This window comes from Macaca mulatta, chromosome 2, assembly GCF_049350105.2.
Source record: "Macaca mulatta isolate MMU2019108-1 chromosome 2, T2T-MMU8v2.0, whole genome shotgun sequence".
Lineage (NCBI taxonomy): Eukaryota > Metazoa > Chordata > Mammalia > Primates > Cercopithecidae > Macaca > Macaca mulatta.
The window spans coordinates 84,322,839-84,350,394 of NC_133407.1; the positions used below are offsets into that span (position 1 = coordinate 84,322,839).

Genomic DNA, 27,556 nt, shown 5'->3' on the forward strand with positions numbered 1-27,556 from the left:
CTGAAGAATGTTGAGGAGTTGATTTGGCATGAAGAGGACACATTTTCTTGGACAAAATTATAGGATGGCACAGTGCGACTTTGTTCAGCTCATACAACCTTTGTGTAAAACCATCGAAGGGGATCATTATACCAAAAACTTTTTTTTAGTCAACGGTTTTTATCAGTTTTCCAAAGGGATTTAAACAATTCTTTGACATTTAAGCTGGTACATTTTGGAAGTATCTCTGGTATCATCATCTTTACCCATTACTCTTCTTTAGTATTAATTTATATGATTCCTTGTCTATTTTTTCTTCTTCAGTTTTCACCTAGTCATTGACACGTGACTATACTTGACATTGGAGCAGTTCTCCAACATTATTTTCATCAATTTCATGAAATTCTGCATCTTTTGCAAGAATTACAACTCCACTTTACCATCTATCTGACTTGTGTTGTCAGATGTTTACAATATTCTATAAGTAGTAACAGTTAGGCTGAAAAAGTTTTGACTTATGATCAGGGATAGTCATTCAAGCTAAGCAGAGAAGGTTGTTTGAAAGGGGAAAAATTTTATGGGTATTCAGTTCATCAGTGAATACTTTCATTTAATGGCAAATATTCCTGTATAATCATATTCTAGAGGAATTTGAGTAATGAAAACTCAGATAAGGAGTCTCTGGGCCGGGCACAGAGACTGTAATCCCAGCACTTTGGGAGGCCGAGGCGGGCGAATCACAAGGTCAGGAGATGGAGACCATCCTGGCTAACGTGGTGAAACCCTGTCTCTACTAAAAATACAAAAAATTAGCCGGTCGTGGTGGTGGGCACCTGTAGTCCCAGCTACTCGGGAGGCTGAGGCAGAAGAATGGTGTGAACCTGGGAGGCAGAGCTTGCAGTGAGCGGAGATCACGCCATTGCACTCCAGCCTGGGTGACAGAGCGAGACTCCATCTCAAAAAATAAATAAATAAAATAAAATAAAAATAAAAATAAAAAAGGAGTCTCTGATAATGACTTTTTTTTATCCAAGAATTCCTTTTTGCATTTTCGGTTAAGTTGTAGTGGATTTAGGCTGAACCACATTCACTCTCATAAAGGACCTGCATTTACTTGTCAGTTCCCAACCTGGGTGAAGGGGTGCTAACTTTGCCCAATAAGATCAATTTCATTAGCATGGTGTTCTAAATCAATGTCTCTTAAACTCCAGTCTGTGCTATTCTCTTTATTAATATTCTGCAAACATATGTAAAATAAAGCTATATTTTAGTAGTTTGATGTCAAACAAAATTAAAAGTGATGATTCATTGAACTCATTATTTCTACCAGTAAAGAGAACAGTTAATTTTTTGTTATGTAAAAAGCTAGTAGTTTAATTAAAAGACATCACTAAGAGTGAAAGACTGGGGGCCGGGCTCGGTGGCTTACGCCTGTAATCCCAGCACTCTGGGGGCCGAGGCGGGCGGATCACGAGGTCAGGAGATTAAGACCATCCTGGCTAATATGGTGAAACCCCGTCTCTACCAAAAAATACAAAAAATTAGCTGGGTGTGGTGGCAGGCGCCTGTAGTCCCAGCTACTCAGGAGGCTGAGGCAGGGGAATAACGTGAACCCGGGAGGTGGAGCTTGCAGTGAGCCGAGATTGTGCCACTGCACTCCAGCCTGGGTGACAGAGTGAGACTGCTTCTCAAAAAAAAAAAAAAAAAAAAGAGTGAAAGACTGGGAAGAGATATTTACAATAGATATATCCAATAAAAGGCTTGTATCCAGATTTCTGCCTAATTTTTGATAAGAAAGGCTGGGCATGGTGGCCCACAACTGTAATCTCAGCACTTTGGGAGGCTGAGGTGGGAAGATCACTTGAGCCCAGGAGTTTGAGACCTACCTGCATAAAATAGTGAAACCCTGTCTTTACAAAAATACAAAAATTAGCCTTGCATGGTGGTGTGCACTTGTAATCCCAGCCACTTGGGAGTCCGGGGTGGGAGGATCACTTGAGCCCAGGAGGTAAGTGCACATCACTGAACTCAGGAGGTCACCTGATCTCAGCTCACTGCACTCCATCCTGGGCAACAGAATGAGACTCTGAAACAAACAAACAAACTACACTTTAACAGGCACTTTACTGTATCCAAAAAGGGTATCCAAATGACCAATAGACATATTACCATCATTATTAGTCATAAAGGAAATCAAATTACAACCTCAGTGAGATACTGCTATACCTGTGGCAGACAACTAAAATTAAAAGGACTGACAATGCACATGCTGGTAAATATGTCGAATAACTGGAATTCTCACAAATTGCTGGTGAGACTATAAATTGTAAACCCACTTTGGAATACTGCTTGACAATAACTATTACGTTGGTGCAAAAGTAATTGCCATTACTTTTTTATTTTTATTTTTTGAGATGGAGTCTCGCTCTGTCGCCCAGGCTGGAGTGCAGTGGTGTGACCTCAGCTCACAGAAAGATCCGCCTCCCAGGTTCACGCCATTCTCCTGCCTCAGCCTCCCGAGTAGCTGGGACTACAGGTGCCCAACACCACGACCGGCTAATTTTTTGTATTTTTAGGGGAGACGGGGTTTCACCATGTTAGCCAGGATGGTCTTGATCTCCTGACCTTGTGATCCACCCACCTCAGCCTCCCAAACTGTTGAGATTACCCACATGAACCACCGCACCCGGCCACCATTACTTTCAACGGCACAACCTGTAATTACTTTTGCACCAACCTAATACTAAAGCTAAATGTATGTATACGTTATCATCCAACAATTCTACTTTTCAGTATATACCCAAGAGAAATAAGTGCTTATGTACACCCAAAAGGCAGGTACAAGAATGTTCATAGCTTCTTTCTTTTAAACAAAAGCCAAACTAGAAACAACTCAATACCCTAGAATGGATGAATACATTGTATTATTTTCATACAGTGGAAAACTACATAGAAGTGAAAATGAACAAACTACTGAGATATGTACCAATGTGGCTTTAAAAAAAAAACAGACCCAGAAATATATAATGTATGCCTTATAAGAAGTTCAAAGCAGACAAAATTAGTCAGTGGTGATAGAGACAAAATCAACAATCATCCTAGATGGGGATGGCATTGGCTGGAAAGGGACACAAGTGAGCCTTCTGGGGTGCTAGAAATATTTTATTTCTTGATCTGCATGGTGGTTCCATGGGTGTATATAAACATTCATTGAGCTGTACTCTGAAGATTTGTACATTTTTAATGTAAAATATATATAATTGCTATATCATTATTTTATATATAATCATATGTAAATATGATTGTATAATTTTTTAACTTTCAAGTTCAAGGGTACAAGTGCAGGTTTGTTACATAGGTAAACTCTGTTGTATAGAGTATTCATCACCCAGATTTTAAGCCTAGTATGCGTTAGTTATTTTTCCTGATCCTCTCCCTCCTCCCATCCTCCACCCTCCGAAAGGTGACAGTGTGTATTGTTCCCCTCTATGTGTCCATGTATTCTCATCATTTAGCTCCCACTTATAAGTGAGAACATATGGTATTTGGTTTTCTGTTCCTGCATTAGTTTGCTAAGGATTATGGGCCCTGCATGCATTAGGTATTAAGCCCCACATGCATTAGGTGTTTGTCCTAATGCTATCCCTCCCCTTGCCCCCACTCCCCAGCAAGCCCCGTTTGTGATATTCCCCTCCCTGTGTCCATGTGTTCTCATTGTTCAATGCCCACTTATGAGTGAGAACATGTAATATTTGGTTTTCTGTTCCTGTGTTAGTTTAAGATAATGACCTCCAGCTCCATCCATGTCCCCAGGCATAAGCCACCACACCCGACTGATCTTGTTCTTTTTTATGGGTGCATAGTATTCCATGGTGTATATGTACCACTTTTTCTTTATCCGTTCTATCACTGATGGGCATTTGGGTTGATTCTATCTCTTTGGTATTGTGAATAGTGCTTCAGTGAACATATATGTGCATGTGTTTTTCTAATAGAATTATTTCTATTTCTTTGGGTATATACCCAGTAATGGGGTTGCTGAGTTGAATGGTATTTCTGTTTTTAGGTCTTTGAAGAATTGCCACACTGTCTTCCATAATGGCTGAACTAATTCACACTCCTACCAACAGTGTACAAGCATTTCTTTTTCTCCACAACCTTGCCAGCATCTGCTATCTTTTTTTTTTTTTTTTTTTTGAAACAGAACCTCACTCCGTTGCCCAGGCTGGAGCGCAGTGGTGCAATCTAGGCTCACTGCAAGCTCCTCCTTCCAAGTTCACACCATTCTCCTGCCTCAGCCTCCCGAGTAGCTGGGACTACAGGCGCCCGCCACCATGCCTGGCTAATTTTTTGTATTTTTTGTATTTTTTAGTGGAGACAGGGTTTCACCGTGTTAGCCAGGATGGTCTCGATCTCCTGACCTTGTGATCTGCCCACCTCAGCCTCCCCAGGTGCTGGGATTACAGGCGTGAGCCACCGCGCCTGGCCAGCATCTGCTATCTTTTGACATTTTAGTAACAGCCATTCTGACTAGTGTTAGATGGTATCTGACTATGTAAATTTGTGTAATATAGAAATATATAATACAAATCATATCTTCTTAAATATAGTAAAGTGGGAAAAATTAGCAGTGAGTGAATATTCTGTTGCTGAGAAAAATAACTTCAAATGTAAACATTTTAAATTCTTTTTTAATCACAAAATCAAAATATTTATTTTGTTCTTTTTCATATGACACTGTTAAAACATTCCTGCTACAGCAATAGTGCTCTCCAGAAGCTTACAATCTAAAACAGTCAACATTAATTGTAGACCCCAGTAACTAAGGCATTATATCAAATGCACTTTTTTGGGGTTTTTTTTTTTTTGAGATGGAGTTTTGCTCTTGTCGCCCAGGATGGAGTACAGTGGTGCCATCTTGGCTCCCTGCAACCTCCACCTGCCAGGTTCAAGCGGTTCTCCTGCCTCAGCCTCCAGAGTAACTGGGATTACAGGCATGCGCCACCACACCCGGCTAATTATTGTGTTTTTAGTAGAGGCGGGGTTTTACCAGGCTGGTCTCAAACTCCCGACCTCAGGTGATCCACCCCCACTCAGCATCCCAAAGTGTGTGAGCCACTGGGCCAGGCCCAGACTTTGTATCTTTTGAAGGAGTAGCTGGAGAGGGCAGGATCAAAATTGAATGACATGAAAGTGTACTCCCCTCCACCTGCTCCTTATAAAGAACCCCTTATGACTAGCACCCAAGACCAGTACCCACAGCCTAAAAGGGAATTTCAGACAACCCTACCATAGAAGTAGTGAAGAAACTTTGATTTCTAATCTCCTAGTGGATACAGTGAGGATTCCATTTATGGGCAATGGGGATGCTGGGAGTTCCTCCATCACAGACTAGAGACAGCACCTAAGATTCTGTAACTTTGGGAAGGGTACCAGCCTTATAGAAATTCCAGTGGCGCAACTGCCTCTTGAAGCATGCTTAAAGTCTCTAACAGATTTATAAATGCCAATTTCTGGTTGGTATTTATATCCACAGCATACCACTGTCCAGTGCATCAGGAGGCCTACGGAGATTTAAAACAGTAGACGTAAGATCAAAAACACTGAAAGAAAAGGGAAAGGACAGCAGAGTAAGGAGGCTAAAGAAATGGTGATGCAGTCTTCTAAAAAGATGTGAATGGGGAAGGAGGAAAAGAGAAGTTTAGATCCAAAACGAACAAAGAAGTCAAGCATTAAATTCCAAGTGAACAGGTATACAGAAATGAAAAGTTAATGAAATCATTGTATTATCACAGTCCAAGGGCTCAAGATGGAATTTAAGCTTTTTCTCCTTCACTGGCTTCATCTTTTGGCAGCCAGTCTAAGAATCTCTGAAATTCACATTTTTCAGGGGATTATCTCTATCCTGAATACCTGTATCTCTATCCTGAATACCTGTATCTCTATCCTGAATACCTGCAGACCTAACCTAAACTGCTATTTATTTATTTCTGCGAATTTCAAAGTCATAGCATTTAGTCTTAACTGGCCTTGAATTTTCTTTTCTTTTTTTTTTTTTTTTTCTGAGACAGGGTCTTGCTCTATCACCTGAGCTGAGTGCAATGGCGCAATCATGGCTCACTGCAGCCTCGACCTCCTGGACTAAAGCAATCCTCCTGCCTCAGCCTCCCAAGTAGCCAGGACTACAGGTGTGCAGCACCACACCCAGCTAATTTTTGATTTTTTATAGAGATGGGATCTCACTATGTTGCCCAGGCTGGTCCCTTTTGGACACAAGCCATCCTCCCACCTTGGCCTCCCAAAGTGTTGGGATTACAGGCGTGAGCCATTGTGTCTAGCTGGCCTTACTGATAAGGTTCTGTTGCTGGGAGGGTATTCTGTAGCAGTTCATGCTGAGATTTCTAGAGAGCACCAGTGTCACTACTAACTATTGATTTCTATTTATTTCTTATGGTTTTATGATTCCTTGGCTTGAGACAACAGGCTGTATTATATCTTTGTGTTGGACTTTGTCAGTACCTGTCATTCACTCTGCTCATGTTAAGTATCATCATTGCAAGGTGATGGAATGAGAGAAAAGCACAAAGCTCTAAATGTTGGTTCTTGGATTTTAACCTCAATCCAGTAGGCTCATAACCCTCTCTTGGTTCAAAGCCATACAAGTACACATTCCTTGCTCTCCAATATTTAACTGGCACCCATGGAGAAAGTACAAAGTCCAACAGGATAGCTGTGTTTTATTTCCTCTGCCCTGAGGCACAACTGGATCTAGCACCAAGGAGGGCAGGATTTAACAGACCAGCACAAGACGAATCAATTTAAAGAAGTAGTTTGAACTGGGAATAAGACTTCAGTGTAGACTACAACTGAACAGAATAAAAATCCAATGTGGTTCTTCATTGAGAATAGGGGTTTTGGCCACTTGTAAAGTAATTAAACCCTCACTAATAACAAAGATGCTTATATGGAGGATGAGGATCTGCTTGGTATGAACACAGTTGTTGGAGCCTGAGGAAAATCTGGCCATCAGCAAACCACACCCTGAGTCTTTCCAAAGAGAGAACTGGGCTTTTGCCCTTCTGGCCCGTGACTGGTAGATTTACACTGCAGATCAAAGGTCTCTCTCAACAATCAAACTACTTCCAAGAAGTCATAGACCTTTAAAAATAAGGACTAGTGACTTCATACAGGCTAGTAAAAATACTTTGGCTATAGCCCTTCACGCATGTGTGCTTGGGTACACATACACACAGGTGGAGCTCAATAAATGTGGAATGATTAGGTATTGATCAACAGTATTTACTATATGAGTTAAGTCCAGACACACCATCTACCAATCAGCAATTCAAATTTCCATGCCCAATACCAGGCAGCCAATCCACCAGCTCATATTTTCTTAGTTTAAAGCAGAGATTCTCAAAGTGTGGTCCCTTGTAGCATCAGCAGGAACTCAGAAGTGCCACTTTGGGGGCTTTTGCATTGAGGCCCAGCAATTAGTATTTTAACAAGCCCTACAGGTGATGTTGATGCACGCTAAAGCTTGAAAATCACTGTTTCAGAGGCAGACATGCGAAAACAATAGTGAGAAAAATAATTCAAATTCTTTTGCTTCACTTCAGCTGGGACAAACCAAGGTATCAAGTCAAAGTAAACTGCGAATGGTATTATTTAAAAATATCTATTTCTTTTTCCTTTTTTTTTTTGAGATGAAGTCTCGCTCTGTCACCAGGCTGGAGTGCAGTGGTGCGATCTCGGCTCACTGCAATCTCCGCTTCCCGGGTTCAAGCAATTCTCCTGCCTCAAGAGAGTAGCTGGGATTACAGGCATGCGCCACCATGCCCGGCTAATTTTTGTGTTTTTAGTAGAGGCAGGGTTTCATCATGTTAGTCAGACTGGTCTCAGTCTCGTGACCTCGTGATCCGCCTACCTCGGCCTCCCGAAGTGCTGGGATTACAGGCTGAGCCGCCGCGCTAGGCCTAATAATATCTATTTCTATTTTCTCAAATTGATTGTCATTTTTTGATTGGCAAGTTCATGCTAATCAAAGTGTTAAGTGGGAATGCAAGTCGATGAGTCAGCCATCCAAGAATACACTGCAAGCTCTAAGCCTGTGTTTAGTTTCAAACCACCCCTCTGCACGCTACGAAGATTTTGGTATAATGCATCACATCAAGAGAAAGGCACAATGTATTTCCCACTCATTGAATCCAAAAGCTGTACCTTCTAATTTTTTTTTCTTTTTTTTTGAGACGGAGTTTCACTCTTGTCGCCCAGGCTGGAGTGCAGTGGCACCATCTTGGCTCACTGCAACATCCGCCTCCTAGGTTCAAGTGATCCTCCTGCCTCAGTCTTCTGAATAGCTGGGATTACAGGTGCCCACCACCACGCCCAGCTAATTTTTGTATTTTTAGTAGAGACGGGGTTTCACCATGTTGGCCAGGCTAGTCTCGAACTCTTGTCCTCAGGTGATCGAGCCTGCCTTGGGCCCCCAGAGTGCTGAGATTACAGGCGTGGGCCACTGCACCCGGCCCTGGACCTTATTTTCTAATGTTAAGTTTGAGTTCTGGGTTTAGTTGGGCAAGAATTTCCTTCAGCTGCCATCAATCCTGGCTGAAGTTAACCCCTTTCAATCACTGACCCAGGGGGGAAAAAATACCAAATTTACTTACTATCTGTTAAACATTCAAAAAGGAAGCAGATGATCAAGTCAATGAACAAAAAGCTGCATGGATTAGACAAGAACATACAACTTGGCTGTAAGATGATGGAGAAGGAAAAGACATCTCATGCGGGCTTCTCCTTCAGAGAAATGGGAATCTCAGCTTACTAGCAAAAACAATTTGGGAGCTTACTACTTTAGCTCAGAGACTATAAACTAAATCTCTATTGAGCAGGTGTGTGGTGTTTGTGTGTATGTGCACAAAGAGGAGGAAGAAGGGATGATTGGAGCAGGAATCATGTCTTCAAGTGTTGAACAGCTTCCCAATGCAATCAATAAGGCCACACCATAGAGTCTGACATCAATGGCAATGCTCTGTGATGTCTACTACCACTGCCTTCTTCCAGCTGAAGAGGAAGTATCCTGTACCAGCCCCTACTGTTACTGCAAGGCAGAGGTACCCGTTGTAGGTCATGAAGATGAGCATGAGGAAGTAGCTTATGACCACCTGGATGATGTGCAGCACTGTTTGTAGGAGGTGAGGAAAGCTCAGCATCTGCTGCCTAACAGTTTTGTGTGTCTCCATAAGGATGGTTCCATTTGGTACTGGGACAGGCATGGAATTGTAGCGAATGCTGACTTGTGACTTACACAGCAGGCCAGGCTGTCTCGGGCTATCTTGAGTCCTTCATAGAACATTGCTAGTAAAAACACTGCCACAAAAACTCCAGCCATTTCTCCAGCTGTATTGATCACCAAACCAGAAAACAGTAATTCTACATTCTTAAAGCCAAAGTAGAAGGTAATAGGCATCATCATCTTCATGTTGCTGTCTCCTCCATCATCGGAGTGTGAGGCTGAAGTGGTTGGGTGATGGTAAGAAGGCTGCATGGTACTATTGGAGCCCATATAGCTCATCCTCATATGATGGGAATGATTCATTTTTTCCAGGAAAAGTTGAGAGGCAGCAGAAGATTCTTCCCAGGTTGAGTCCAGCCACTAGCGCCTCTCTCTCGAAATCTTAGCCTGTCACCCCCTCCCGACTCCTCAAATGGCCCCTCCACTTCTACCCAGCTCAACGTGTCCATGACCACCACTGAGGCTGAGGATTTCCCACCCCCAACATTCGTAATTCTTAATAGTGTAGCTTATTTATAAAGATTGGAAAGACATTTAATAAAATGTTAATGATGACATTGTGGGTTGTTTTATTGCCTTTATGCTGTTCAATATTTTTTCAGTTTTCTATGATGAACATGTCTTAATTTATAAACTGAAAAAAAAATACATGAACAATGTTTTAAGGCATCTGCTAAAATATTAACTAAAAATAGTATCCCATTTTAAATTCAATTCACTGATTCATAATGTTAATATTAAATATTTTTTCTTTTGTGTACCTTTTTAAATAAAAGAGAATTAAAAATTATCTTTTTGGATTAATAATACTTGGATAATATTCACAAAAGTATGTATTTTTTCTTTTATTAAAACCATATGCAAGATCATAGCATTCTTGCTTTATTTTAGAGCAGTTTAGCCTGTGTTAAGCATTTCAGCTTAAGTCTGGCTGCTTGAGTTTATAGACTTAGCTCTGCTACTTCCCAGCCCGTAACTGTAGAAAACGACTTCCCCTCTCTAATTTTTAGTTTCCTTTGAATTGGAATCTTAATAGCATCTATATTAAAAAGCTCATAAAAAAGCAATTTTATCATCATTGCCATTATATATGATTAACTTGTTTTTGATTTATGTCTCTGTGGGTCTAGCAATATTATTTAAAGAGAATTTTGAAGGCTGTTTTACATTAAAAATTATTTATGTTCTGAGCTCTGAAAAGTTAAATAGCATAGCTCTAACCAACTCCTCTGCCACCCAACATTGAAAATCAGTAATAATCTACATTATCTAATCACTATAATAACTTCATGAAGTCGGCAGAGTAGTATTTTCATTGTACATGTATGGACACTGAGGCCCAGAGAGGTGAAAGAAGCCTCAGAAAACACAGAGGATGCCAGAATAGAGCAGAGAGCTTCTGACTTGCAGACCACACTGGCCGCAGTGTGCACAGGCAATTGCTTTCCAGTTGAGTTTAACGTTTAATTTCAATATGGCCTCTCTGGTTTCTCCTCTGATCTGTGCTACGTCCATTATTCTATCCCAATCTCCCACACTCTTCCCATCAACAAAGCTGTGCTGTACCGTGAACTTTCCCACCAACAGACTTATGCTTATATTGGTGCTTTGCCAGAAATGACTACCATCCTTCAAGGCTAAAATCACCTTCTTCATCTTTCATAAAATATTTCCTAATTTACTTCATTTGGTGCTCTGTTTAATTTTACCCTGTTTTAAATCCTGATAATTCTTTGTTTTTCCCCTTACTCAGCACTTATACTGCTCCGTTTTGCATTTCAGTTATTTGGGTATTTGTCTTCTCTCAACACTTCTGCTATTTATCTTAAAACCCCTTAAACTACCCAGCATAAAAATGACTTAAAATGGGAGGTGCCTAATGGACATGTATTGAATGAATGAATGAGTTAATGATGCAGCAGGTAAATAAGTACATTTTTAAGATATTTATTTATGAAACAAGCTTGGAGGCACACATCATAATGTATAGGAATAACTCCCTTTGCCTGAGTATCTTAATGTAGCAAGTGACTTACAGATTCTCTCTGCATTTCATTCATGACAATTTTTTCAGGTTTTAAAAATAGGAGTCTTGGGCTGGGCGCGATGGCTCATGCCCGTAATTCCAGCACTTTGGGAGGCCAAGGTATGTGAATCACGAGGTCAGGAGTTTGAGACCAGCCTGGCCAATATGGTAAAACCCTGTCTCTACTAAAAATACAAAAATTAACTGGGCATGGTGGCATGCGGGCCTGTAGTCCCAGCTGCTCGGGAGACTGAGGCAGGAGAATCGCCTGAACCTGGAAGGCAGAGGTTGCAGTAAGCCGAGATCACACCACTGCACTCCAGCCTGGGTGACAAAGCAAGACTCCGTCTCAAAAAAACAAACAAACAAAAAAAGGCGGGGGGAAGTCTTGTTCAATTGTCCTTGAGTCTGATCTCATTAATATACTGAAAATGAATTTGCTCTCCTTTTCTGGCACATTAACTCCTACAGACCACAGAGATGAGGCACTCAGAGAGAATTTTCTGAATACCAAACAGATCAGAGAGTGAGGGCTGGAGCCCATTGTTGACAGATACGCAGCCAATCTTTTCCTGGTGAGTCAGGGTGTTCCTACCCAGGGCAACATCATATTCAGCTGATTTGTTTCACAGACCGCTCAGTATGGTTAGACAGACTGGTTGACAATGCTGTCTTACATATGGCATAGTGGATGATGTAATATTATGTAATGCAAAATGTGATTCTAGAAATTGGGAGAAATATGCATTTCAAGTTTTAATGCTCTTCATCATTTCTTAAGACATGGGTTTTATGTGGTTTTAGATAAATCTAAGTGGTTTGTGCAGTATATCTTATCGTTAAGAAGTCTTGAGCTTCTTGAATCTGTAAACTAAAGGTGTAAAAATAAATTCGGATTTTCGAACCAAAGAACCTGTGCCTTTGAAAAATAATTTGGGAAGGGGAGAAAATGGTGAGAGGTAGGTCAAACGATACAAACTTATGTAGTATTAATAAGTCTAAAGATCTAGTATATAGTAGAAGGATTATAGTTAATAGTATCATATTATTAACCATATTGTATATTGAAAATTTGCTGAGAGAGTTGATATCAGATACTCCTATGACAAAAAAGTAACTATGAAAAGTGAAGGATATGTTAATTTTCTTACTTACAGCAATTATTTCACTATGCACATGTGTAACAAAGCATTATGTTGTATATACTGAATATATACAATACAAATAAATAAATAATTTGAAAAATAAATTTTATGTTTACAATATTTTAATTTAAAAAATTAGAAGGCTTGGCTGGGCATGGTGGCTCACATCTGTAATCCCAGCACTGTGGGAGGCTGAGGTGGGTGGATCACCTGAAGTCAGGAGTTCGGGACCAGCCTGGCCAACGTGGTGAAACCCTATCTCTACTAAAAATACAAAATTAGCTGAGTGTGGTGGCGCATGCCCGTAATCCCAGAAACTTGGAAGGCTGAGGCAGAAAATTGTTTGAATCCAGCAGGCAGAGGTTGCAGTGAGCCAAGATCACTCTACTGCACTTCAGCCTGGGCAACAAGAGTGAAACTCTGTCTCAGAAAAAAAAAAAAAAAAAAAAGTAGAAGGCCTTAGCTTTTTTGGATGATATAAGCTACTTTCTATTATCTGAAATTCTTAGTAACCCCAATGTAAATGAAAGTTAACTTTGCCAAAAAGGAAGTGCAGTGGGAATTTCCAGAACATTACCAGCAATGAATGTGTCAGAGGTTTGGAGATGAGCCAGATGAAACTAAATTAACAGCTGGGTGATCTCAGAATATTTGATGAAAAGAGTTTTTAACAGGATCTCCCACACATCCCAAAACAATCAATGTAGCTCTTAAAGTTGGAGCTTGGGATCAGAAAACGCACCTCCTTGGGGTAGAGTGATGTGATGAAAAACTATGGACCTTAGAGTTAAATTGATCTGTATTTAAATCCCCCATCTCAGCTGCTTTCCAGCTATGTTGTGATGGTTAGTTTTATGTGTCAACCTCATGGAGCCATGGGGTGCCCAGACATTTGTTTAAACAGTATTCTGGGTATGTCTGTGAGGATGTTTTTAGATGAGATTAACATTTGAATCTGTAGACTAAGTAAGGCAGATTGCCCTCCCAGTGTAAGTGGGCCCCATCCAATCTGTTGAAGTCCTGGAGAGAACAAAAGACTGAGTAAGAGAGAATTCACATTCCCTGCTTGACTGCTGGGACATCAGTATTCTCCTGCCTTCAGACTCAGAGTAAACCTTACACCATCAACTCTTCTGACTCTCAGGCCTTCAGACTCAGATTAGAACTGTTACCATTGGCTCTCCTGGGCCTCCAGCTTGCCAAATGCAGATCTTGGGACTTCTCAGTCTCCATAATTATATGAGCCAATTCCTCAAAATAAATCTTTTTATTATACTAAGATAAATATCTCTCTCTCTCACACACACACACACACACACACACACCCCTATTGGACCTGTTTTCTCTGAAGAACTGAGACTAAAACATATGTGATCTTGGATAAGCTGATTAATCTTTCAATTTCTGGATTCAAAAAGCACAAAATATTGCCAATCATTAGAGAAAATATTTGTGATGTACTTTATATGTATATATAGGCATCCAATATTTTAAATCTGTTATTGTTATTGTTTCCCTCAGGATTTAGAAAGCAATTGTTCCAAAAAATAATTATTTTGCTGTTTGTATTTTAGGTAACATAGAAAATAGTTTGTAAATGGAAGATGAGTCAAAGTAGCTTCAATGAAATATTTTTAAATATGTACAGTGTTCTTTCAAAAGCCCTGAAGTGTATCTATAACTTTAAATAATAAAGTCTTGAAAATTAAACCAAACTTTGACATTAGTACTTTATATGCTCCATGTTGCTTCATTGTGTGCTTTGATTTTGAGACATCCTGAATCTTCACTGGGTTTCTGTTTTACCAAACTTGGCAAGCTAAGTCAAGGAGGAAAAGGACATGTCTCTCTATTGATGGACAATAAAGTGTTCCCTCTTGTTTACAGTACTCTTTCCCTATTAGGTCATGCCTATTTGGAGACTGAAAAAAACATGGTATTGAGACTACTTAGAGGGCATTTTAATTTGGCTACATAGAACTTCATGTGCTATTCGGGGCACACATTTATTATGGCCCCAGTGAATAGAACAAATACTGACCACGAGGACAAATAGAACATCATTTATCACATTACACTGGTATCCAACTCTCACTCAGCAGCAAAGCTGGAACAAATAATCCAAGCTTGATTATAATTGACCTGGCTACGGACTCAACCCTAGAAATGAATCTTGAGGGTAGCAGTCACTGAGCCCATGGAGGCAACAGGGCCAGACCCAAGTGAAGTTGTGAAGCCGTGAATGTTGCCTGTTGGTGACCTTCATCTCCTATTTGTATCCTATTTTCCTCCTTTCCAGGCCAACTTTTATTATGTACCTGGTTTCTTTTTTGTGATCTCTCAAAACGCTTTATTCCTGTTGCAGTTAAAGCTGATTTATATTTTGGAATCAGTGGCTTAATATTTTATCCTTTCAGTTGTATTTGTCTTTTAAACAAATTGGCAGCTATAGAGCAATGCCTAGCATAAAGATGCCAATTTGGAGACTTTTAGTTCTATCTCTGCCAATTAGTCAGTACATAGCCTTTCTGGGTCTCAGTTACTTCTCTGTAAAAATCAGGTCAATAAAAATTACCTCCCAAGTTATGGTGAAAATTAAATAATAACAACAGTAAAAAATGTTTGGTAGGATTTCTAGTTTCTGACGCAGCATGTAAGGAGGTTGGAAGACACCACTCTATCCTAACAACAAGTAAAAAGCTAAACTTAAAAATCAACAGCTCCTCCTACATCCACCAGATAAGTGATGTCATAGGGAAAATCACTTCCCCCAAAACTGGAGTGACCAAGAGGTGTACAGAGAATCACAACACGGCAAACAGAAGCTTGCAAGTAGCCACCCTGCTGGAACCAAAGCCAGAGTAGGAAAAATCTGAACTGTAACTGACGAATTGCTGAAAGTTCAGTGTAGAGAACTGATACGGTTCAGCTGTGTCCCCACCCAGTCTCATCTTGAATTGTAGCTCCCATAAGCCCCACATATCACGGGAGGGACCCAGTGGGAGATAACTGAATCATTGGCAGGCGGTGGGGAGGTTTCTGTGCTGTTTTCCTGATAGTGAATAAGTCTCACAAGATCTGACGGTTTTATAAATGGTAGTTCCCCTGCACATGCTCTCTTGCCTGCCACCATGTAAGACATGCCTTTTTACCTCCTTCACCGTCTGCTGTGATTCTGAGGCCTCCCCAGCCATGTGAAACTGTGTCAGTTAAACTTATTTTTCTTTATAAATTACCCAGTCTTGGGTATGTGTTTATTAGCAGCATGAGAACTCACTAATACAACAACTTTGAGAATTAAAAACTCCAGAGGGACCCAGCTGGCAGGAGGGGGCCTACACTTTTGTTTGTCTCACCTGCAAGAGATCTATCAGGTCAGGAGAGTTAATATTAGAGAAAAATCCCCTTGTGATTCTGGCAGGAACAGGGGAGGTAAAGGAACCATTTTGAAATACACTAGAGCATTTTGTTCTTCTTAACAAGGTCTTTCCTCAGGATAAATAATTTAACGAGAGCCAAATCTGCGGGATTTTTATCAGAGCCTAACTGACCTGGAAGAAAGAAAATGCCCAACTCCAGACTGCTCTGGCCACCCTGTTCCACCAACGGAGAGGTGGGGAGGACTGAGAAGCATGCATGAAGTTCACAATCTAGAGGCATAGACTCACTAAAAGAGCCCAATCACAGGACTACAGAATGCTTCCTACCCCGCTTACACTTTACCACTACACTACTAAGGTCTTGTTTATAGCAGTTTCTTTCACCCAGTACTTAGTTTCTAGCTATCAAGAAAAAATTACACAACATACTAAAAAGCAAATAAAGAGTTTAAACAGGCAGAGCAAGCATCAAAACCAGAATCAGATATAGCAGGAATGTTGGAATTATCAGATAGTTAATTTAAAACAACTATGATTACTATGCCAAGAGCTCTAATGGATAAAGTACAAAGCATGCAAGAATAGATGGGCAATGCAAGCAGAGAGATGGATATTCTAAGAAAGAACCAAAAAGAAATACAAGATATCAAAACACTGTAACAGAAATTTTAAAAATGCTTTTGGTGGGCTTATTAGTAGACTGGACAAAGCAGAGAGAAGAATCTCTGAGTTTGAGGATATCTCAATACAAACCTCCAAACCTGAAAAGCAGAGAGAACAAAGACTGAAAAAAAGAGAATAGAATATCCAAGAACTGTGGGACAACTATAAAAGGTGTCACATATGATTAATAAGAGTCTCAGAAGGAGAAGAAAGATCAAACTACAGGACCCAGTTATATCTTGTCTATTGGAGGAACCAGCCCCCAGTATTTCAATGTACGTTCTTTTCTATTTTCCCTAAGCATTGGCTGGTCTGAGAAATAAAGGGAAAGAGTACAAAAGACAGAAATTTTAAAGCTGGGTGTCCGGGGGAGACATCACATGTCGACAGGTTCTGTGATGCCCCTGAGCTGCAAAACCAGTAAGTTTTTATTAGCGATTTTCAAAGGAGAGGAAGTATACGAATAAGGTGTGGGTCACAGAGATCACATGCTTCAAAGGCAATAAAATATCACAAGGCAAATGGGGGCAGAGCAAGATCACAAGACCAGGGTGAAATTAGAATTACTAATGAGGTTCCATGTCCTGCTGTGCATGCATTGCCATTGATAAACATCTTAACAGGAAACAGGGTTCAAGAGCAGAGAACCAATCTGACTAAAATTCACCAGGCTGGAATTTCCTAATCCTAGCAAGCCTGAGGGCACTGCAGGAGACCAGGGCATATTTTATCCCTTATCTTCAACTGCATAAGACAGACACTCCCAGAGTGGCCATTTTCGAGGCCTCCTCCGGGAATGTATTCTTTTCCCAGGGCTGTTTCTTGCTGAGAAAAAGAATTCAGTGATATGTCTCCTATTTGCTTTTGCAAGAAGAGAAATATGACTCTGTTCTGCCAGACCCTGCAGGCAGTCAGACTTTATGGTTATCTCCCTTGTTCCCTGAAAATCGCTGTTATCCTCTTCTTTTCAAGGTGCCCAGATTTTCATATTGTTCAAACACACATGCTTTATAAACAATTTGTGCAGATAACACAATCCTCACAGGGTTCTGAGGTGACATACAGCCTCAGCTTATAAAGATGATGGGATTAAGAGATTAAAGTAAAGACAGGCACAGGAAATTATAAGAGTATTGATTGGGGAAGTGAAAAATGTCCATGAAATCTTCACAATTTATGTTCAGAGATTGCAGTAAAGACAGGCGTAAGAAATTATAAAAGTATTAATTTGGGGTACTAATTAATGTCCATGAAATTTTCACTATTTATGTTCTTCTGCCACGGCTTCAACCACTCCCTTGGTTTGGGGTCCCTGACTTCCTGCAACACTTGTCTATAAGAAACTCACTTTAAATATAAAGGTAATATAGATTACAAGTAAGTGGATGCAGAAAGATATACCATGCTAATAATAATCAAAGGAAAGTAGGAGCACTATATTAATTTTAAACAGAGCAGACTTTAGAGCAAGGAAAGTTATCAGCAATAACTGATAGCAAAATATTAGCAGATTGCTAAGGAGTTTTGCATGTGTGTTCATGAGAGATATTGCTCTATAGTTTCCTTTAATGCCTTTGTCTAGTTTTGGTATTATGGTAATGCTGGCCTCATAGAATGAAATGGAAAGCTGGAGGTTGCAGTGAGCCAAGATCATGCCACTGCACTCCAGCCTCGGCAAAAAGAGGGAACCTCAGTCTAAAAAAATATATAAACAAATATTAGCAGATTGAATTCAACATTGTATAAAAAGAATTATAGGCTGGGCACAGTGGCTCACACCTCTAATCCCAGCACTTTGGGAGGCCGAGGCAGGCAGATCATGAAGTCAGGAGATCAAGACGATCCTGGCTAACATGGTGAAACCCTCTCTCTACTAAAAATACAAAAAAAATAGCTGGGCATGGTGGCGGGCACCTGTAGTCCCAGCTACTCAGAAGGCTGAGGCAGGAGAATGGCATGAACCCAGGAGGCAGAGCTTGCAGTGAGCTGAGATCGTGCCACTGCGCTCCAGCCTGGGCAACAGAGCAAGACTCTGTCTCAAAAAAAAAAAAAAAAAAAAAAGAATTATATATTACAACCAAGTGAGATTTATCCCAGGTGTGAAATATTGGTTCCACATTTAAAAATCAATTAATGGGGCCAGGCGCGATGGCTCATGCCTGTAATCACAGCACTTTGGGAGGTGAGGCAGGTGGATCACGAGGTCAGGAGTTTGAGACCAGTCAGGCAAACATGATGAAACCCTGTCTCTAAAAAAATACGCGTGCGCGCGCGCACACACACACACACACACACATTAGCTGGGTGTGGTGGTGCACACCTATAATCCCAGCTACTACAGAGGCAGAAGCAGGAGAATTGCTTAAACCCAGGAGGGTTTAAAATCATTTACTATGAAGAGACTTCAAAAAGTTCATAGAAAAATGGAATTTAAAGATAAAAACAAAAGCTAAACTTTATTTCTCAACATAAGCTACATCAAGGTCAAGGCATTTGTGTAACCAATAATACCCACCATTTAGCTCATCCCTAAAGAACTGAGGGTACTGATAATTTAACCATGTCACCGTCACCATTTTTACATTATTAATTGAAGAAAAATGACTGCCCTTTACAGATTTTTTAAAGTTAGGAAATAAAAGAAGTCAGAAGGAACCAAGTCAGAACTCTAAGGTGGATGCCTAATGATTTCCCATTTAAACTCTCACAAAATTGCCCTTATTTAATGATAGTTATTCCTCTGAATAAGCAGGGGTATTGTTGTGGTGGAGAAGGACTTTCTGTTGAAACTCTTCTGGATATTTTTCTACTAAAGCTTTAGCTAACTTTCTCAAAACATTTTCATAATAAGCAGATGTTACCATTTTTTGGCCCTCCAGAAAGTCAACAAGCAGAATGCCCAGCACATCCCAAAGACTCTTGCCATGACCTTGGCCCTTGATCAGTCTGCTAGTGCTTTGACTGCAGCACTTTCACCTCTTGGTGGCCATTACCATGATTGTGCTTTGTCCTCAGGATCACACTGGTAAAGCCACAGTTCGTCTCCTATTACAATGCTTTGAAGAAATACTTCAGAATCTCGATCTCACTTTTAAAAAATTTCCATGGAAAGCTCTGCTCTGGTTTGCAGCTGATGCAGATGTTGCTTTTCTGGCCAGAAACATCTGTGGCTGATGGCACCTTTGCCCAAGTTTTGTTCGGGCCTGCTGGGCTCGTTCCACCCACTCGGCCTGGCAAGTTGCATTCAGCTCACGCTACCAGCCTGGACCTCACCCCTCCAAGGAGACTGCAAGTCTGGTGTGGAATGGTGAGGGGTGTGTGAGTGGGCGTGGGGTCTGGCCACTGCACAGTCAGACATGCTGTTGCTGCCACAGAGCAGGCAGCTCCAGGTACCAGCATGGGTGCCAGCTCTCACAGCCTGGGGCAAGGGGTCCAGATCCTCACTGGGTCCCTCTCTGGCCACTTGTTCTGACCTCCTGCTCTGCACCTATACTTAGCAGCTGCAGGGCACCGTGGTTCCCGGTGGTCCTGCCTGAGGGGCAGGTTGTGATGCAGGCGCTGACACCAGCTTGAGGTGGGGTAGGGGTGTGGCCGAACTGCTGTGGCTGTGCCCTGGCTCCAGGAAGGACTACATAGCTCACAGGAGGACCATGGCATCCCCGGCCCTGGCAGCAGCAGCAGGCCTCAATGTGAGCAGCATGGGCAAGAGGGGCAGTGGTGGGGCACAACTCCTTGGGGACTTCCTGGGAGCCACTGCCATGCCCAATCATGCTGTTCTCCCACTGGCAGGTGGCTCAGCCAGCCCCATCATGGTGGCCCCTAGGGCGGCGGGCTCCTGGGGGACTCCCAGGGGCAGACTCCAGGGATTGTCTGCCTCCTCCCTGCACCCTCCCCACAGTGGTGACAGGCAAGAGTGGCAATGCAGGGCCAGGCATCCCACCACCACCACTGCTGCTCCTGCGGCCACTGCCCAAGCCTCCTCACTGCAGTCAACTGATGGCAGCTGCTGCGGGACGGCCCGCTGCTGCCATCACAATGGTTTTGGTACCCATTGAATGGAAAGTTTGCTCAACTTTAATTTTTCAGTCATTGTTGTGTAAACTAAACTAATCAAGATGTCTTTGGGGTCAGCTATTGTTCCTGCTGTTAAAATAGTCAGTCCTCTTCCACTGGGGCACACACAAGATTTTTTCTTTACAAACTGATGTGGATGGTCTGCAACTGTGGGCTTCATATTCAACACTGTAAACTACTAATTTCTTTGGGGGCATTGTCCCCATAAAATTTCCATGAAATATCAGTGATCTCACAATTCTTCCACCCAAACATTAACAGAAATTTGATATTTGTTCTTGCTTCAATTTTAGCAGAATTCATGTTGCTCTGACAGGGCCTCTTTTCCAACTGATATCTTATTCCTTCTTAGTGCCTCAAACTAGATCCTGTTTAGACATGTTATAACAAGTTAGTATGAGTTAATTTTGGTGCAAAAAAATTGAAATCCATGTGTAGTTTTTTTCATAAGATGCATTTCCCATAATATTTGTACAGTCCCTTCATTTATTTTGAAGTCTTGCATTGTGATGAACAGCTGCTTTCTTTTTTAGGGCATGACTCTTCCTGGAGAATACATTCACATTCATTTTCCACCTGGTGTTGCTCTTTTTAAAATTATTTTATGATTTCATATGCACTGATATGGGCATTCCCTATTAAATTTTCCATCTTCTGTGCCATGCTTCTATGTTGTTTTAGAGGCACAGCAATTCATTCCACATGCACTCATACACAGACCACAAATTTGCTGTAAACAGTACTGGAGAATGAACAGCAGCACTATTACATAAGTGTTTTCTTAGCCTACAGTGCACAGAATTATTTGTGAACCAGTCCGTAACTTTGCTGACTTCTTCGAGCAAATGTGGCATTAATTCATTAAGAGCTACTGGAGTTTCATCAGCTGGAAGGAATGCTGATGCAGATAAATAATGTGTTTTTAAATCGATGTTTTTGTCATTGCCGTATCATGTGGTCAATCCACTCATCTGAATTTTCTGCCAAACGCATTGGGCTGAATGGTAAAAGCATACTTCATTGGTGACACTCTGAAATTCACTTTTAGAGGCCTTGATTGCACCTAATTTCAAATCTGTCACTATGGTTTGGGGATTCAGTTAGAAATTGGGGATTTGGGGATTTTGACATTTGGGATGGTGGCATCTGGGATTGTGTTTTTTGGCATTACAATTGGCACCATCTCATTATCTGTGCTGGTGAACCATAGGGGACAGAGCATGAGATGTGGGGTTCAGCCGACAGGCCCTGCAGGCTGGCTATCTTCTATTTGCCCTTCCAGATGCACCCCGCAGTACTCTGCCCTGCTGTGGGCCCAGAATCTGACCGATATGACCTGCATGAACAAGTTACCCTAGTTTCTGTTTAGAACATGGAGGCAATGGCAAAAGAATGAAGTCAGAAAGAGAATGTATTACACCATTCTTGCATTGCTATAAAGAAATACCTGAGACAGAGTAATTTATAAGAAAAGGAGTTTTACTGGCTCAAGGTTCTGCAGGCTGTATAGAAAGCATAGTGGCATTTGTGTCTGGGGAGGTCTCTGGAAACTTACAATCTCAGCAGAAGGCCAAGAGGCAGAGAGCATGCCACATGGCAGGAGTAGGAGCATGTTCGGGGAGGTGCTACACACATTTTTTTTTTTTTTTTTTTTTGACACAGTCTCGCTCTGTTCCCCGGGCTGGAGTGCAGTGGTGTGATCTCGGCTCATTGCAACCTCTGCCTCCTGGGTTCAAGCAATTCTCCTGCCTCAGCCTCCTGAGTAGCTGGGATTACAAGCACCCACCAGCATGCCTGGCTAATTTTTGCATTTCGGGTAGAGATGAGGTTTCAGCATGTTGGTCAGGTGAGTCTCGAACTTCCGACCTCAGATGATCCGGCTGCCTCAGCCTCCCAAAGTGCTGGAATTACAGGCATGAGCCACCATGCCCAGCTGGTGCTACCCATTTTTAAACAACCAGATCTCACAAGAACTCACCCATTATCACGAGAATAAAATCAAGGGGATGGTGCTAAATCATTCATGAGAAATCCAAACCCATGATCCAGTCATCTTCTACCAGGCCCTACCTCCAACACTGGGGATTATAATTCAACCTGAGATGTGGTAGGGAAACATAACAAAACCATATCGGAGAATGAAGTTTGGAGAATCTGTTTTCATGCCTCTTTCTCTGTTGGTTCATACAGCTGCCTCCAGGCTTTCCTCACATAGCTACCCTCCTCTCTTAGAGTGGTGAATAATTCCCTTCTTTGTCTTACCAGGCCTCGATGAGGTAACAGCTGCCTGTTACTACTAGTCACAGAGCATCGTACTGCCTCTTGTTGGTTTCCTTAATTGTGCCCACATCTCTGCACAGAGTCCCTTTATTAAATGCTCCTCTTTGAGTTTGCCATCACTTTCCCGTCTGGACTTGACTTATGCACCTCGTGTGCAGGGAGAATACAATGCACCTCAGGTGGGCCTTTCTATCTTAGATCCTTAAAAAATTAGGCCAGGCGTGGTGGGTCATACCTGTAATCCCAGCACTTTGGGAGGCCAAGGCAGGTGGATCACTTGAGGTCAGCAGTTTGAGAGAAACCTGGCCAACATGGTGAAACTCCTCTCTACCAAAAAATACAAAAACTAGCCAGGCGGGGTGACATGCACCTGTAGTCCCAGCTACCCAGGAAGCTGAGGTGGGAGAATCACTTGAACTCAGGAGGTGGAGGTTGCAGTAAGCTGAGATGGCACCACTGTACTCCAGCCTGTGCGACAGAGTGAGAACCTGACTCAAAAAAAGAAAAAAAGAAAGAAAAATATCAAAAAGCCATAATAGAAATCATTTTCTACTCATTTTTTCTGAGTAATTCACCAAGTACTGTGTGACATTTTTTATAGCTCTAAACCATTTTATAAATGTTTACATACATTATTTCCACCAATCCTGTTTATGAAGCAGGTGATCATCAGTAGCAGCTTCACATAACACAGGGGCTCTCAGAATACAGCAGCATGGGTCAGCAATATCACTTGGGTCCTTGTTAAAATGTAAATCATTGAGTCCCACCCCAGACCTACTGAATCAGAAACTTTTGGGGTAGGGCTAACAATCTGTGTTTTAAGAAGCCCTCCAGAGGATATGAAAAACCACTGATGTAACATGATTACATATGCATTTCTATGTGAGGAACCCCATCCACTACCCCCTAAAACTCCACCCCAATGCAAAGCAATATTTTTTAAAAATTCAGTCCAGTGAGTCTCAAACTGGGGTATATCAATACATCAGAATGACCGTTGGAACTTGTTCAGAATCCCAGTGCTCAGGCCCTAAACTGGACTCACTGAGTCAGAATCTCTGGGGCAGCATCTTACCTGTGAGAACCTCTGTGATATGGTTTGGCTGTGTCCCCACCCAAATCTCATCTTGAATTCTAGTTCCCATAATTCTCACATGTTTTGGGAGGGATCTTGTGGGAGATAATTGAATTATGGGGGTTGTTTCCCCCAAAACGTTCTAGTGGTAGTGAATAAATTTCACGAGATCTGATATTTTTATAAGGGGTTTCCCCTTTCACTTGGCTCTCACCATTTTCTCATGTCTGCCACCATATAAGCTGTGCCTTTCACCTTCTGCCATGATTGCGAGGCCTCTCCAGTCACGTGGAACTGTGAGTCCTTTAAACTTCTTTTTTCTGTATAAATTACCCAGTTTCCTCTATGTCTTTATCAGCTGTGTGAAAACAAACTAATACACTCTGCTTACTCCATCAGCTCGAGACACCTGAAATAGATTACAACAAGCCAGAAGGAAGAATGCACATCATCTAAAGGGTTAACTGGTTACCACTGAGGATTGGGAACAGAGGTCCTAGGGGAAGATCCAGTTGCTTACAACAGAAAACCCTCTCTTCCCGTTCCAAACCTGCAACAACCTGTAATCGGTCTGAAGGCAGCGCCCCACTTTCCTCAGAGTTGTTGCAGGTTTGGAACAGGGAAAGAGGGTTTTCTGTTCTTCATAGCTGGATCATGTTTGTGGCAACTTTGGATGCAGATAAGGGTATAATGTTTGATCTATTTTGAGCTGCCTGCCCACTCATGTCTCTCATTCTGAGACTACTACCAACCATATCTCCCACTAATTGGGCATATGAGCAGTACCCCAAGCCCCAGATGATTGCACCCAACCAATTTATTGGCTGGCTAGCAACCAATCAGATTCCCTCTCAAAAAAAAAAAAAAAAAATGCAGTAAGGCCTTGCTATTCAAAGTATGGTCAGCTGACCAGCAGCATTAGGGGAATCCCTGGGAGTTTATTAGAAAATTAGACTCTCTGGCCATCTAGACCTACTGAATTAGAATCTGCAATCTAACAAGGTCCCCAAGTAATTCGTATGCCAGTTAACCTTTGAGAAACACTAAGTCTGGGCAGCATGGTGAGACGTTGTCTCTACAAAATAAAAATATTAGCTGGACTGGGGGGGAAGGCTGTAGTCCTAGTTACTTGGGAGGCTGAGGTGGGAAAATTGCTTGGGTCCAGGAGGTTGAGGCTGCAGTAGAGCCATGATTGCACCACTGCACTCCAGTTTTGATGACAGAACCATACCCTGTTTCAAAACAAACAAACAAAACAAACAAACAACAACAACAAACACTGGCTTAAGAAACAGACATGATAAGTCAGTAGTAGGTTGCATACCCCATCCATGATTGGTTTGTTTTTATACATTTTCGATACATGGAGAGAAAGAGGAAATAGCCTGGGTTCTTGAATTTTCTGTATCAAGCCCTCTGAGGGGAAAGCTTTCCTCTATTTTGTGATCTTGGATGTCCAGGAGATTTTTGGTTGTATCCCTAAGATAAACCTCTCTCTACTTAAGCTATCTTGAGTAAGTGTTTTTTGCAAGAGATAGCTTGCCAAGTGATGAACTAAATCATGACTAAAAGAAAACTAAAATGGATATTTTGAGTCCTTTTGTAGATTTTGTACAGAGTATTAGTTATGGGTAAACCAACTTTTCTTTCCCTTTTCAAAATAAGAAATAATGAATCGTCATGAAAAATTCAAAGCCAGGTAACAGGCGTGCACACTTGGCCAGCTACTGGGGAGGCTGAGGTGGGAGGTTCACTCAAGGCCACAGGTTTGAAGCTGTAGTGCACAATGATCATGCCGATGAATCATGACTGTGCTCCAGCCTGGGGAACATAGCCAGACACTGTCTCTAAAAAATTTTTTAATAAAAAATTCAAATGTTTCAGAGGGTAGCAAACTGGGGGAAAAAGTTTGTCTTCCCTTAGGATCTCTGTTCCCAGTCCTCAGAGGTAACAAATTAACAACTTTCTGTATAACTTTTAATAATTTTCTTGATTTTTTTTTTTTTTTTGACATGGAGTTTTGCTCTTGTTGCCCAGGGTGGAGTGCAATGACGTGATCTAGGCTCACCACAACCTCTGCCTCCCAGGCTCAAGCGATTCTCCTGCCTCAGCCTCCTGAGTAGCTGGGACTACAGGCATGTGCCACCACGCCTGGCTAATTTTGTATTTTTAGTAGAAACAGGGTTTCTTCATGTTGGTCAGGCTGGTCTTGAACTCCCAAAGTCAGGTGATCCACCTGCCTCGACCTCCCAAAGTGCTGGGATTACAGGCATGAGCCAGCACGCCCAGTCAATCTTTAATAATTTTCATACGCACCTCTAACATTTTCTTTTTTTCCCTTAGCCCCAATAAAAGAAAATCAGAAAGCAGATTATCTTATCATCAATACACATCTAGGGATATATATGATAATATCTAACATTTGAGTTTGCCTTAACTCAAACCTTTTTAAATTGCCTTTCTATGGCTTTATTTTTAATAGTCCTTAGAGACAAGTAGTAGGACAAACACTATTACTTTCATTGATTCGATATATGGTTACACTGATGTTTAAAGTCACATCCACAGTTCTCATTGAAGTTCATTAAATAAGTAGTTACATGAAAGTTCCTGCTGTATTGCTTTAAAATAATAGAGGACATTATTCAGTAGGTCACATGTCAGGATTTTCTTTTAGAATTTAGTGCTAAGGAAAGATGATCAACGGCCAGGCACGGTGGCTTATGCCTGTAATCTCCACCACTTTGGGAGGCCAAGGCGGGTGGATCACCTGAGGTCAGGAGTTCGAGACCAGTCTGACCAACATGTGGTGAAACCTCGTCTCTACTTAAAATATAAAAATTAGCCAGACATGGTGTCGCATGCCTATAATTCCAGCTACTCAGGAGGCTGAGGCAGGAGAATCGCTTGAACCTGTGAGGCAGAGGTTGCAGTGAGCCTAGATCACGTCACTGCACTCCAGCCTGCACGACAGAGTGAGGCTCTGTCTCAAAAAAAAAAAAAAAAGAAGAAGATGATTAACTCTGAGAAATTGGAAGAGTTCTTCCTGTCTAAAATAAAGACTGAGTCACTGACTATATTTTATACTTTCTGCCTTGACTGCCAGGGTCCTCAGGGTCAAACTGGAAGTTCAACCACAGAAACTGATTTTTCTAGTTAGCATATTTTTGTTCTTGTCTTTGGCTATGAGCCTGATATGGTTTGGCTCTGTGTCCCCACCCAAATCTCATTTTTAATTGTAATCCAAATTGTAATCCCCAGGTGTCGAGGGAGGGACCCGGTGGGAGGTGATTGGATCATGGGGGTGGTTCCCCTATGCTGTTCTCATGATCGTAAGGGATTTCTCCCACAAGATCTGGTTGTTTGATAAGTGTGAGACTCTTCCCCTTTCGTGCTCTTCTCTCCCTCCTGACACCATGTAGGATGTGCCTTGTTTCCCCTTCACTTTCTGCCATGATTGTAAGTTTCCTGAGTCCTCCCCAGTCACGCAGAACTGTGAGTCAATTAATCCTCTTTTGTTCATAAATTACCCAGTCTCAGGTATTCTTTATCGCAGTGTGAAAGCGCACTAATACAGAGCTACTATTTCTGTGTCACAATTTCATTATATTTTTTGTTTAATTATAAGCTGTT

General features: G+C 41.6%; 1 long non-coding RNA gene and 1 pseudogene across 3 annotated transcripts in view; one reads left to right on the top strand and one right to left on the bottom strand.

Moving 5' to 3' along the window:
- The window catches only part of LOC144339048 (uncharacterized), a 34,224-nt gene extending 22,015 nt beyond the window's left edge, over positions 1-12,209 (top strand). For both annotated transcript variants that reach the window (XR_013413656.1, XR_013413657.1), the window contains one exon: positions 9,590-12,209. This is a non-coding gene — a long non-coding RNA (uncharacterized LOC144339048). The remainder of the gene's footprint in view (positions 1-9,589) is intronic.
- LOC694329 (high affinity copper uptake protein 1 pseudogene) lies at positions 9,000-9,592 on the bottom strand (annotated as a pseudogene). The gene has a single exon (XR_013413655.1). The product of XR_013413655.1 is annotated as a high affinity copper uptake protein 1 pseudogene (transcript).
- Positions 12,210-27,556: the final 15,347 nt, after the last annotated feature.